This window comes from Hemitrygon akajei, chromosome 12 (genome assembly GCF_048418815.1).
Source record: "Hemitrygon akajei chromosome 12, sHemAka1.3, whole genome shotgun sequence".
NCBI lineage: Eukaryota > Metazoa > Chordata > Chondrichthyes > Myliobatiformes > Dasyatidae > Hemitrygon > Hemitrygon akajei.
This window is the reverse complement of record NC_133135.1, coordinates 93,457,501-93,472,013: the sequence shown is the minus strand read 5'-3', so window position 1 is coordinate 93,472,013 and position 14,513 is coordinate 93,457,501. Positions and strand designations below refer to the sequence as shown.

General features: G+C 41.6%; 1 protein-coding gene across 4 annotated transcripts in view; it reads left to right on the top strand.

The window, feature by feature from the left end:
* LOC140737292 (pre-B-cell leukemia transcription factor 1-like) overlaps window positions 1-14,513 on the top strand; it is a 634,558-nt gene that overhangs the window by 72,394 nt on the left and 547,651 nt on the right. The window lies entirely within an intron of this gene.

Below are 14,513 nucleotides of genomic sequence, written 5' to 3'. Positions count from 1 at the left end.
GCATACGGATGAAATAAAAATGGAGGATTGTGTGGGGGAGAAAGGCTAGTTTGATCTTAGAGTAGGTTAAAAGGTTCCAATGGTTCAAGCGGTTCGGTTTATTATCGTAGAATGTATACACTATACAACCTGAAATATCTGTCTTCGCAGATGTCCATGAAAAACAGACAAACCCAATAGGAATGGAATGACAGAAAAACTATAGAACTCCAAAGGCCCCCTCCCCTTCCCCCCACACAAGCAGCAGCAAGCATCGATGCAACAACCTCCTCCCTGCCTGTTTCTGCAAAAAGTGTCAGTGCCCACAACCCACCAAGCAGTAGCAAAGCACTGAAAGAGAGGCCATGATCTGCTGCCAACAAAAACTATTGTTTTACCCAACAGTTCGACATGCCAGAAGCTCTCAATCTCACTAACAAGGCACAGAGAGGTGTCATCTATTTTCACAGCAAAAGAGGAGAGTGATAGTCGCTGTTACAATATTATAGTCTGTCACATCCCTTTTCTATACATCCACCACAGTGAAATCCTAATCTTCCCTCTCCCACGACGCCTCAGTCAGCAACACCAGCCTGAAATTGGTCATCCACAAGGCTGCATCCTGGAAGCGCCATCTTTTAAATCGTGCCTGGAGAATATCGGAAAACAGTCGGCCAATGAGCTCCAGGAGTGGGCTCTCATCCACCATAAAAAAACAGTTTTGAATGTTACTTGCAGATCAGGACCTCAATAGAACCCCAACCACCTTAAAAGCATATAGAGAGACATTAAAGAGAGGAATTAAGCTGTTTTTCGCTGATGAGCTCAAAGAGGCACCCACATGGCACCATCTTAATTCTGCACAACATTGTGTGCTGTACTATGCTGGAGTACTATGTTCTATATCCTAGAGGGCATTCATTTAAGGTGAGGGGAGAAAGTTTAAAGGAGATGTGTGGATCACAGAGAGTGATGGTTGCCTGGATTTGCTCCTGGGGTGGTGGTAGAATCAGATATGATAATGGCTTTCAAGCAGCTGTTAGACAAATGAATATGTGGGGATTGCAGGGACGTGCAGCCAGAAGAGTTTAGTTAATCAGGACTGTTGTTTGAAGTAGACATTTTTGGCTGAGGGTCCTGTGCCTGCACTGTTCTATGATCTAACACTCCACAGCTTCTACTATACACCTACACTCCAGAGGCAATTTACAGCAGTAGATCAATATGCCAGCTCACTCGTGTTAGAAATGTGGGAGGAAACCAGAGCACATGGGGAAAGCCCACGAGGTCACAGCAAATTGTTCAGACTCCATATAGACAGCACCATAGGTTATTGGAGCTGTGAGGTTGCAGATCTGTGAGTCACACAACTGTGCTCTTCCTGGAGAGGGACTCTTGCTGACCCACTCCTGCATTTGATATATCTTGTGATGGTTCTGAATTTGCCTTTTGATCACATTGTGCCCAATACTGGATCAGGGAGTTCCAATGCTATAAGAGCAACAAAGGGTTTCTTCTGCTTTTATGTTTGAAAGGCTTCTCACCAGCTCTTCATCTTTCTCTACCTACTGTGACTCTAACACGGCTCATGTTTCTTTCATCCGATGTTGCTGATATCTGTCTGTCTGTCTGTCTTCCCCCACCCCCTCCTCCCCAACCCTCTCTCCATTAACACAAGAAGTGCAGGATGTAGAGAGCTGCTCTATAATGAATTCCTCTGTGGCTGTACACACACAAAATCTCCTCACCTCATTACAGAGCTCAAAGGTGTCAAATTAAAACATACCCAGTAGGAGGAAGAATTGAGAGGAAAGGACAAGTGAGGGATGGAATAATGAATTTGGAATTGGAAATTCAGATGCCTGACTAAGAAAAAGCAGAGATATTTGTAGTTTGTGTGGAATGCTAAGCCTGGGCTTTTTGTTATCATCAGTAAATTTCCAGAAGCAAACCCAGGGAATGCTGAAAACATTCCCCAGTCAAGCAGCATCTGCAGAGAGAGAAAAATAGGCAACATTTCTAATCTGGGACCCTCTATCAAGTATACTTTTGATAGTCTTCAGTTTCTGTGAAGGTGGGGTAGTGGTGTTTAGAGATGTGAGGTACTAGAGGGCAGATGTATAAGATGTGAGAGAGATTGATTAATGACTATAGGCCAGTTGCTCTGACTTCAGTAGTTATGAAAACTTTTGAACATCTGATAAGGCCTACCTTAAGTCCATCACTGATCCTCTTCTCGACCTGCTACAATTTGCTTATTGAGCAAATTGCTTAGTTGAGGATGCAGTTAATGTATGCCTTCATGACATTCTTCAACATTTGGACTCCTCTCCCCACCCCCACCCCCCACCCCCACCCCCAACACGTACTGTATCTTGTTTGTGGATATTAACTCCGCTTTCAACACTATTGTTCTGGTAACCCAGCAAGCTGTAGCCTACAGTATAGTATCTGTTAGCGGATTATGAACTTCCTGACAGGAAGGGAGCAGGATGTAAGGCTGGGCTCCTACTTGTTCAATCCAATCTCTATAAGCATAAGCTCTCCGCAGGGCTGTGCTTTTTTACCCCACCTGTTCTCACTTTATACAAATGACTGCCTCCACAGACAAATCCATTAAAATCATGAAGTTTGGGGTTGACACGACTGTAATTGGTCTAATCTCTAATAATGATGTGACCTGCTATCAAAGAGAGGTGGACCATCTCGCAGCATGGTGTGCTTGTAACAATTTGAAGCTAAATGCAGTGGAAATGAGGACTGACTTCCACTGACAACCCCCTACCTACCAGAAATTAATGGTCAGGCTGTGTCTGTGGTTGAGTAATTCTAATTCCTTGGGACCACCATTACCAATACATTGAAGTGGGACAGACACATTACACTCATCACTAAGAAAACCCAGCCAAAATTGTTCTTCCTATGCCAGTTTAGGAAATTTAACATCTCAGGTTGTATCTTGATGAATTTTTACTCAGCCATCATTGAGACTGTTGTGACCACCTCTATCAACATTTGCTTTTCCTGTCATCTCCTCCCTCTCCAAGTCCAGGTTGCACTGCGTGGTCCATTCAGCAGAAAAGATCATTGGCTGTCAACTACTAACATTAAAAGACCTGTTAATTGCCAGAGAAAAGAAAAGAGCTGATAAGATTACCAATGATTCCACTCACTTGAGCAATCACCAATTCACCCAAATTGCCATCAGGGAGATACTACAAATCCATCACCAGCAGGACTACACATAATCTCTGAAGCTTCTTTCCTGTAGCTACCAGTTTCTCAACAGAACTTACTGAGATATAGTACCCTACTGTCCCTACTCAACATCTGTTAATTGTCTTTTCTTTTCTCCTTGTTCTGTTGGTAATTAATTGATCTGTTCATATTCTTATCTATTCTTATTTAATATGTTCACATTTATTTAAGTTTGACTATTTGAACATGTGACCATTCTGCTAATTGTTGATTGCTCATGACTGTTTGTACTATTGCCTTGTGAATTGTTGGTTGCTAATGTTTTGTCTGTTATGGTATTGTCCTGTGTTTTATGCTTGGCACCGAACCACAATCAATTCTGGAATGTTTCACATACTGGCAATAAAATGATTCTGAAAGTCTGAGGGGGATTTACAAGGCAAGCTTTTTGCACAGAGCAGTAGGTGCCAAGAATGCTGCAGGGGAACTGGTGGAAGTAGATATGATAGCAACATTTTAGAGACATTTAGATATGTACACAAATAGGCAGCAAGTATGTCAGAGCTACCTTGGTTCTATGGTAGGACCGTAACGCAATCAACAAAACGTGTTTGGTCTTTGGTAATATATGTTCAATCCACCTCCCAGCCTCATCAGTCCTTTGGAGAAAAGACATTCATTATTTGACTACATTGTGCATAAAGAAGCACTTTCTTACACAATCCATGAGTCGATAAAGTGCATAGAAAAACTGAAGTCACGTTTGTCTCATGAAACATCCTCAAGGAGGATAGCAGAGGTTAGATAATACATTGTACCATCACATACTCCCAGCACAGGATAGATGGTTTAGACACAAGGTAAAGTTCTCTTTGTACTATCCCATCACACACTCAGAGGGAAGGAACAAAGGGATTAGATACAGAGCAAAGCTCCTTCTACACCATTCCATCATACAGTCGCAGGACAGGATAGATGGGCTAGATTTAGAGTACATCTCCCTCTACACCTGGGGTTCCCAGCCTTTTTTTTATGCATGGACATTTACCATTAACCAAGTGGCTCATGGACCTCAGGTTGGGAACCTGTGCTCTGCACTTTTCACATTAATGTCTGATCACAGGCTGCAAAAATGTATTAGCCAAAGGAGAAGTGACCATGTACTGTATGGCAATGTCAAAGAAGTGGGAATATGTTAAGAATGTGTCCTCATCAGAGATCAAAAATCCAAAAAAGCATATTTTGAAAATGACTGGATGTCAAATGACTGTCCACAAGAAACCTTTGGAAATACATGAGCAGTCAAGAACTGGCAGGAAACACACAAAAGAAAGGGTAACCCTAAAAGCAAGTCCCAACTCTTAGATAAGGGATACCAGGACTGTTCTCAGCTTGGTTACCATGAGATTCCAGGGGGAGGGGAGGCAGAGGGACTTGGCAGGTAGAGGGGAGACATTGGATTGAAATAAATGCGTAAAAGAACTGAAGCTATGATAAGTCACTTCAGTTACTGCTTGCAATGAAGCTGAAACAATATCTTAAAACAGCATCTACAAACTGAATGTGGATATTATTCACCGTTTGCTCCGTGGCAGCCAGTAAACACTCATGCAATAATCAGTGCTTAATGTCTTCTATTACACTGCTTGTACTCTGCATCTCTAAGCTAATAACAAACCTCAAGCCTGAGCAACACAAAAATCACCCCAAAATTCAAGGTGAAATAGGGTCCCTTGTGTTTCAACCACCCTTTTTTCAGGATGGATTCCAGAGGCATAGACCTTCTGTACCTCCTGTGCTTTAAGTATGAATGAGGCAGTACTGTGAAGCAGTGTGCACTAGCATTTAAAAATGGGCTGTAAATGAAAACCTCATTATTTTAAATTAATCCTTAATTAAAATATATTACTCTTCAAATTCTGCCAGTCTATCTTAATATGCAAATGCCATTCATTCAAGGATATTTACACATCATTAATTAAAACAGTGTGTTCTTTAGCTCTAATAAAATACAGGAAGAATGGAGACAGACAGGCAAACACTGCTATAATTGATTGGGAAGTGGAGTGAGAGATAGCTGGGGGAGGGGGTGGTGTGGAATCAATGATAGTATATTTCTGGGCTATTTCTCGGAACTCTTCAGCAAAAAGACAACTACAGTTCTATGGCAGCACTCCAAAGCTCCTGGGTTCTACAGAAATTCATCATGTCCCTGGTGACTCTTAATAATTCTTATAAATACACCATAGAAAGCATCCTATCCAGATGCATCATGGCTTGGCCAAGGCCACAAGAAACTGCAAGAGTTGTAAACACAGCCCAATCCAGCCTTCCCTCCATTAACACTTCTTGTGGCCTTTGGAAAGTTGGTAACATAATCAAGGATGCCTCCACCCTAGTTATTCTTTCTTCTCCCCTTGTCATCGGGCAAAGATACAAAAGTTTGAGAGCATGCACCACTAGACTCAAAGACAAGTTCTATCCCACTGTTACAAGATTTTTGAAGACTTCTCATGAACCAAAAGATGGAGCTTTGATCTTCCAATTTACCTCATCATGGCCCTTGCAATTTAATTGTCTATCTGCACTACCTTTTCTCTGTAATTACAACAATATATTCTATGTTTTCTTTTCTTTTTACCACCTCAGTGCAATAACATATGGCATGATCCATTTGGATGGCATGCAAAACAAACGGTTTTCACTATATCTCAGCACATGTAACAATAATAAACTAATAATAATAATAATATCCCTATTGGCCCATGAAATCTGCACCACTATTCAATATGATTTTGGTTGATCTATGTTGGCCTTAATTTCTCTTCTGTGTCAGTTCCCCATAACTCTTAACTCCTGAGTTTTCTAATATCTATCCACCTTAAATATATCTAAAGATCTGGCTAGATGAATTTTGAGGGCAGAGAATTCTGATGATTCAACACCCTCTAGAAAAAAAATTCTACTCTACTTAGCTTTGAAAGACCAGCTGTAATTTTAGAACAAGACACAAGAGGCTACGGATTAGGTGCTGGTAAATTAAATTAGCATGGATGGACACTTACTGATCAGCATGGATCTGATGGGCCTAAGGGTTGCTTCTGTGCATTGCTCTTGAGTATGACTCTGTCCACTGGATATCAACCCATGTCTTCCCCTTGTGCCTGGGTTTAACAGTAATGGGAAGTTAAACACTCTCCATGTGAATACTAACACTTGGAGGCATGAGAAGAGGCAAATTCAAAGGAGATGTGCAGGGCAAGTTTTTACGGAAAGAACAGTAGATGTCAGGAAGGTGTTGTCTGGGTGCTAGCGCAAGGAAAGGTGACAAAAGCATTTAAGAAAGTTCAAAGTAAATTTTATTATCAAAATATATATACATGTATGTCATCATATTTCTTACTTCAGTGGTGGGCAAGTTGTTGGAGAAGATCCTGACAGGGAGGATTTATGAACATTTGGAGAGACATAATCTGATTAGGGATAGTCAGCATGGCTTTGTCAAGGGCAGGTCGTGCCTTATGAGCCTGATAGAATTCTTTCAGGATGTAGCAAAGCACATCGATGAAGGTCAAGCAGTGTATGTAGTGTATATGGATTTCAGTAAGGCATTTGATAAGGTTCCCCATGCAAGGCTCATTCAGAAAGTAAGGAGGCATGGCATCCAAGGAGACCTTGCTTTGTGGATCTGGAACTAGATTGCCCATAGAAGTCAAAGTAGTAACTATAACAGGATCAATGAAAGTGTTGTGGATAGTCTGGAGGGGTGTCAAAGGTTACAGAGGGACATTGATAGGATGCAAAACTGGGCTGAGAAGTGGCAGATGGAGTTGAACCCAGATAAATGTGAAGTGGTTCATTTTGGAAGGTCAAATTTGAAGGCAGAATATAATATTAATGGTAAGACTCTTTGCAGTGCGGAGGATCAGAGAGATCTTGGGGTCCGTGTCCATTGGACACTCAAAGCTGCTGTGCAGGTTGACAGTGTTGTTAAGAAGGCGCATGGTGTGTTGGCATTCATCAACTGTGGGATTGAATTCAAGAGCCATAAGGTAATGTTGCAGCTATATAGGACTTTGGCTAGACCCTTCTTGGAGTACTGTGTTCAGTTCTGGTCACCTCACTACAGGAAGGATGTACAATCCCCATTTCCAGAAAAGTTGGGATATTTTCCAAAATGCAACAAAAACAAAAATCTGTGATATGTTAATTCACGTGAACCTTTATTTAACTGACAAAAGTACAAAGAAAAGATTTTCAATAGTTTTACTGACCAACTTAATTGTATTTTGTAAATAAACACAAATTTAGAATTTGATGGCTGCAACACACTCAACAAAAGTTGGGACAGAGTTAAAATAAGATTGAAAAGTGCACAGAATATTCAAGTAACGCCAGTTTGGAAGACTCCACATTAAGCAGGCTAATTGGTAGCAGGTGAGGTATCATGACTGGGTATAAAAGTAGCGTCCATCAAAGGCTCAGTTTTTGCAAGCAAGGATGGGTCGTCTTTCTTTTTAATAACACTTTTTAATCATTTTGGAACTGAGGATACTAATTGTAGTAGATTTGCAATTGGAAATTTTGTCCATTCTTGCTTGATATAAGACTTCAGCTGCTCAACAGTCCGTGGTCTCCGTTGTCTGATTCTCCTCTTCATGATGTGCCATACATTTTCAATAGGAGATAGATCTGGACTGGCAGCAGGCCAGTCAAGCACACGCACTCTGTGTCTACAAAGCCACGTATTGTAACCTGTGCAGAATGTGGTCTGGCATTGTCCTGCTGAAATAAGCATGGACGTCCCGGGAAGAGACGTTGCCTTGATGGCAACATATGCCTCTCTAAAATCCTAATATACGCCTTAGAGTCAATGGTACCTTCACATATATGCAACTTACCCATGCCGTGGGCAGGATGCACCCCCATACCATAATAGATGCTGGCTTTTGCACCTTTTGCTGATAACAATCAGGATGGTCATTTTCATCTTTGGCATGGAGAACTCGACGCCCGTTTTTTTCTGAAAACTAGCTGAAATGTGGACTCATCTGACCACAGCACAAGGTTCCACAGTCTTTCGGTCCATCTGAGATGAGCTCAGGCCCAGAGAACTCACCGGCGTTTCTGCATAGAGTTGATTTATGGCTTCCTTCTTGCGTAATACAGTTTCAAGTTGCACTTCTAGATGCAGCGACGGACTGTGTTAAGTGACAATGGTTTTCTGAAGTACTCCTGAGCCCAGGTGGCTATAATTGTCATTGTCACTTAGGCAGTGCTGCCTGAGGGCTCGAAGATCACGCACATTCAACAGTGGTTTTCGACCTTGCCCTTTATGCACTGAGATGTCTCTGAATTCTCTGAATCTTTTCACAATATTATGTACTGTAGATGTTGAAAGACCTAAATTCTCTGCAATCTTGCATTGGGAAATGTTCCTTTTGAACTGACTAACAATTCTCTCACGAATTTTGGCACAAAGGGGTGAGCCACGACCCATCCTTGCTTGCAAAGACTGAGCCTTTGATGGACACTACTTTTATACCCAGTCATGATACCTCACCTGCTACCAATTAGCCTGCTTAATGTGGAGTCTTCCAAACCAGCGTTACTTGAATATTCTGTGCACTTTTCAATCTTATTTTAACTCTGTCCCAACTTCTGTTGAGTGTGTTGCAGCCACCAAATTCTAAATTTGTGTATATTTACAAAATACAATTAAGTTGGTCAGTAAAACTATTGAACATCTTTTCTTTGTACTTTTGTCAGTTAAATAAAGGTTCGCGTGAATTAACATATCACAGATTTTTGTTTTTATTGCACTTTGGAAAATATCCCAACTTTTCTGGAAATGGGGTTTGTAGATACTTTAGAAAGAGTGCAGAGCAGATTTACAAGGATGTTGCCTGCATTGGAGAGCATACCTTATGAAAATAGGTTGAGTGAACTTGGCCTTTTCTCCTTGGTGTGACAGAGGAGGAGAGATGACTTGATAGAGGTATATAAGATGATGGGAGGCATTGATCCTGTGGATTGCCAGAGGCTTTTTCCCAGGGCTGAAATAGTTAACATGATGGGCATAGTTTTAAGGTGCTTGGAAGTAGGTACAGCAGGAATGTCAGGGGTAAGTTTTTCACACAGAGATTGGTGGGTGCTTGGAATGCACTGCTGGCGGCGGTGGTAGAAGTGGATCTAACAGGGTCTTTTAAGAGACTCTTGGATAGGTACATAGATCTTAGAAAAATAGAGGGCTATGCGGTAGGGAAATTCTAGGTAGTTTCCAGAGTAGGTTACATGGTCGGCGCAACAATGTGGGCCGAAGGGTCTGTAATGTTCTGTAGGTGTCTATGTTCTATCATATACAACCCAGATTCATTTTCCTGGAGGCATACTCAACAAATCTATAGAGTAGTAACTATAACAGGATCAATGAAAGATCAACCAGAGTGCAGAATACAACAGATTGTGGAAAATCAAATATAAATATATAGTAATAAATAATGAGAACATAAGATAACAAGTGAGGTCATTGGTTGTAGGGACATCTCAATGAATGGGAAAGTGAATTATAATGGAAGGAACATGAATATATAGAGAATGGAGGGATAGACACCTTGTGCAGGCAGAAGGAATAAGCTTAATTAATTTGACACAACATAATGGTTTGAAGGAATTGTTCATGTGCTGTAGTGTTCTATGGTCTATGAAACTGGAAAAGCCTGTTCTGCTAAAGATTTAACAACACAATCTCCATCAGCCTCACAGAACTGAGCAATACTCTCTACTAAAGGTTACCTTGTTCGGGAAAAGATATAAAGCTAAAGTTAGAGATTAGTCACAGTGAAGGCATAAAGGTGTTTTGAAAGAGTGGGGTGAAGAAAGGGAGAGATGTTCATGTGTGTGTCCAAGGGTAGGTTTCATAAAGAGTAGCCCTGGCGAGAACGAGACAGATAGACAGCAGACAATCTTCTTTTCAAGAGGATCTCTAATATCCAATGACATTACTGAAAAAGAGCAAGGGTATTTCCCTAAAACTACAGGGCTTTTCCCTCAGATTCTCTAAGGGTATTCTCACAAACCTTCAGAAACAAGAGAAAATCTGCAGATGCTGGAGATCTTGAACAAGACACCAAATACTGAAGGAACTCAGCAGGTGAAGGAACATCTATGGAAAAGAGTAAACAGTTGACGTCTCGGGCCAAGGCCTGATGAAGTGTCCTGGCCTGAAACGTTGATTGTTTACTCTCTTTTATAGATGCTGCCTGGCCTGCTGAGCTACGCACATAATGCTGGAGGAATTCAATAGGCTCGGCAGCATTTATGGAAAAGAGTAAACGGTGAATATTTCAGGCTGAGGCTGAATGAAGGGCCTTGGCCTGTAACATTGACTGTTTACTCTTTTCCATAGATACTACCAGTCCTACTGAGTAAAAAAAAGCACACACATTTCGTGTGAGTTGCTTGGATTTCCAGCATTTGCAGATTTTCTTGTCTTATTTGAAATAACAGTTCCAATGAAGGGTCTCAGCCTGAAATGTTGACTGTTCATTTCTGTCCGTCGATGTTGCCTGATTTGTTGTTCCTCCAGCACCTTGCATGTATTGCTCACAAACCTTCAGGGGCTTTCCCCCTCACCTCCACGACAATAATTTTCAACTAGCGGTTTCAAAATTAAACTCTCCAATCAATAACAAAACAAGCCTTGCAGATGAATATCACTTTTTTTTCTGACTTCAGGAAGCCCAGCGACTTTACATTTTTCTGGGAACATTCCCAAGGATAGTCCTTGTTGGGGTAAAGAGTCTGGTGACAGGGCAAAGAAATTCCAGAATATTCAAGAGGTCAAAATTGGCAGACTGTAGGTACGTCAGGTTATTATGCAGAATGGTGGTAGAGAAGTGCAAATTAGCAGAGATGAAGCTGATGAGGAGCCTTGAATATAGACTACAGATGATAGATGGGTCGGAATGGACAAGTACTAACAATTCAGATGATATGTCTATCCTAGGCCTCACCAGCTAACCATTAACACTAATTAACCATTAACATTAATGTGAATCGTGGTTTCACAGACCACGATACTTAAAGCACTTGTCACTGTTGCTATTAAGCCATTTGGCGTAGTCCTATTACAGACATTCCTTTTGTTAAAGCATAGAACAGTACAGCACAGGAAGAGGCCCTTCGGCCCACCATGTCTATGCTGACCATAATGCTAATCAAAAATAATCTCCAGGTACAAAGACAGTCACTTACCTTCAGCCATTTGGTTCTTGAACTAACTTGCAGAACCCTAATCACTATCTCAGTAAAGCAACACTTTTTTTACCACTGTGACCACTTTGTATTATGATGGCCATTTTCCTTACAATTGTGCTTGTGTATAATTTTGTTTAATTTATATTCAATTGTTATATTTCTTGTGAATGTTGTGTCTGTAATGTGCGTCTGTGATGGAACATAGAAAGGTACAGAACAGTACAGGCCCTTGGACCCACCCATGGTATTGAGCCGACCTTTTGCCATACTCCAAGATCAATCTAATCCTTCCCTCCCACATAGCTCATTTTTTTCCATCCATACAGTTGAGAAATAGATCAGCCCTGACATATTGTACTCGCTGCACAGAAACAAGTCTCCACTACTGCCCTCTGACTCCTATCACCATGCAAATTTGTATCAATTTGGCTAGCTCACGACAACCACTCAATTGTAGATTTTTATTCTTTGTGGAGTCTCCATGTTCTCCTTGTGACCTCTTGGGCTTCACTGAGTGCTCTGATTTCCTTCCACATCACAAAGAAGTGATGATAGGTCATTTACTAGGCTTCTGTAAAATATTCCTGGAGTGTAAGTGAGTTATTGAATCTTCATAGAGTTTATGGGAACATGGGGAAGGTAAAACAGGTCATGGGGACATGTAAGACTGTAAGTGTTGGAACCTTCTGCAAAATAAACTGCTGCAGGAACTCAGCAGATGAAGCAGTATCTGTGGAAGCAAAGGGATAGTAGATAAATCATGTCTGAACCCTACACCAGGACTGAGAATGTCAGGGGAAGGTAGCCATTAAGAAGAAATAAAAGGGAGGAGCGCGACAGAGGCAAGTAAGTGATAGGTGGAACCATGTAAGGGAGGGATGATGGGCAGCCAAAGTCAGGAGGGGGAGGGGAGAGGGTAGGGATAGGAAAGGTGAACCAAGGAGGAAGAAAACCAACTGATAGGTACGTTGGTGATGGGCAGGGGAAGCCAAGTGGGGGAAAGTCTGGGTAATGAGAAGGAAGGAATGGAATGGGAACCCAGCCAGACTGATGTGAAAAGGAAATTATCTCTGGGAGAAGAATATGGAAGCTAGTGAGTTTGGAAGGAGAACAGCGATGTCCTGACAGAGATGAAAGAAGGGATGCTGGCAGTCTCAAAGCAGATAAAGGTGGATAACTTCCCAAAACCAGACCAAGTATGTCCCAGGACATTATGGGTTGGCAGTATTATCACTTTGTTTAAGAAGAACTGCAAGAACGACCTGGCATTTAGAAACCTGTGAGCGTAACATTAGCATTGGGGAAGTTCATGGATGGATTTTGCGATTCAGGATATATCTGCATTTGGAAAGGCAAGGACGAATTAAGGTTAGTCAGCATGATTCTGTGGGACCCATGGTTCATGGGAAATTGTGTCTCATGAATTTGATTAAACATTTTGAAATGGTGTCCAAGATGATTGATGAGGGTGGGCTTTATAAGTTGTTTTCACAGACTTTAGCAAGACCTTTGACAATGTCCTGCATAGTAGGCTAGTCTAGATCATGTGGGATCCATATTGAGCTAGCCAAATAGCTACAAAATTGCCTTGTAGAGATTAAAGGAAGGTAATGGAGGTTTTTTTTTTCCAGATTAGAAGCCAATGATCAGTGGCATACCATAGGGATCACTGTTTGATATCTGTTTTAACAATTTGAACAAGAATGTTGGAGCTTAGTAAGTTTGCAGGTGACACCACATTTGATGGTACAATGTACCAATGTACAATGTAAGGACAATTGTCTAAGGTTGTAACAGGATCTAGGTCAGCTGGGAAAAGTGGGAAAAGGAATGGCAGTTTGAATTTAACTAGGACAAATGTGAAGTGGTAAACTTTAGGAAGTTCAACCTGTGAATGTCAGGTCCCTGGAAATGTTGTTGAATGGCGAGAGCTAGGGGTTCAAGTTCATAATTTGCTGAAAGTGGTAACAGAGGTAGAAGAGGTGTTGAAGAAGCTGTTTGGCAAGTAAGCCTGCATCCAATAGAGTATTGCCTACAGGAGTTGGGATGTCATGTTTCTACTGTACAAGTCATTGGTAAGATCACAATGAAGTAAGTACTGTGTGTCGTTCTGATTGCCCAGCTGTAGGAAGTACGTGACCGAGCTAGAAGTGATACAGGAAAGTTCCAAAGAACTTTGCTGAGGCTGAAGTTCTTCAATTATAAGAAGAGACATCAGAGACTGGGAGCAAAACAGGCCAAGGGGTAACCTCACTGAGGTTTATAAAGTCATGAGGGGTGTAGATAGTGCAGATAGTCACAGTCTTTATTCCCAGGATAAAATGTCTAAAGCTAGAGTGCAGTGGTTTAAGGTGAGAAGGGAAAGATTTAAAGGAAGTCGAGTGACAGGTTTTTCACACAGGGTGGTGAGTGTATGGATTGAGCTGTCAGAGGAAGCTGTAGAAGCAGGTACAATTACAGCATTAAAAAAAAACCGTGAATCAGAAAAGTTTATATGGATGGGGCCAATCACAGGTAAATGGCAAATGAGTACAGTTAAGCACCTTTATTGGCATGAATGAGTTGGGCCAAAGGGCCTATTTTTATGCTGCATAATTCTATGATAGGTAGTGTAGGATACCTGAATTGGAAAATTCAATGTTCAGACTATTTAGGCTACCCAAGTGGAAGATGAGGTGCTGCTTTTCTGGTTTATGTTCAGCCTCACCATGGGAGTGGAGAAGACCGTGGGCAAACAGGTTATTGTAGGAATGGGAAGAGGAGTTGTAATGACAAACAACCTGAAGCTGTAGATGTCTGTTACTCTGCCTGGTCTCAGAGGAAGCCACATCAGGATTGTTGAATGGAGTAGATGAGGTTAGAGATGCACATAAATATTTGCCTCATCTGGAAGAGGTGGAGGTGAGAGAGAAGGTAAAGGACAAGATTTGCATCTCCTGCAGGTGTAGGAAAGTGCCAGAGTATCGAGAGGGATGGATGGACAGGGGAATGATGTGTCTGGTGGTGGGATCCTGTTGGATTGACAGAAGTGAGGGATGGTGCACTGGATGTGGACCCTAAAGGGTTGAAAAATGAAC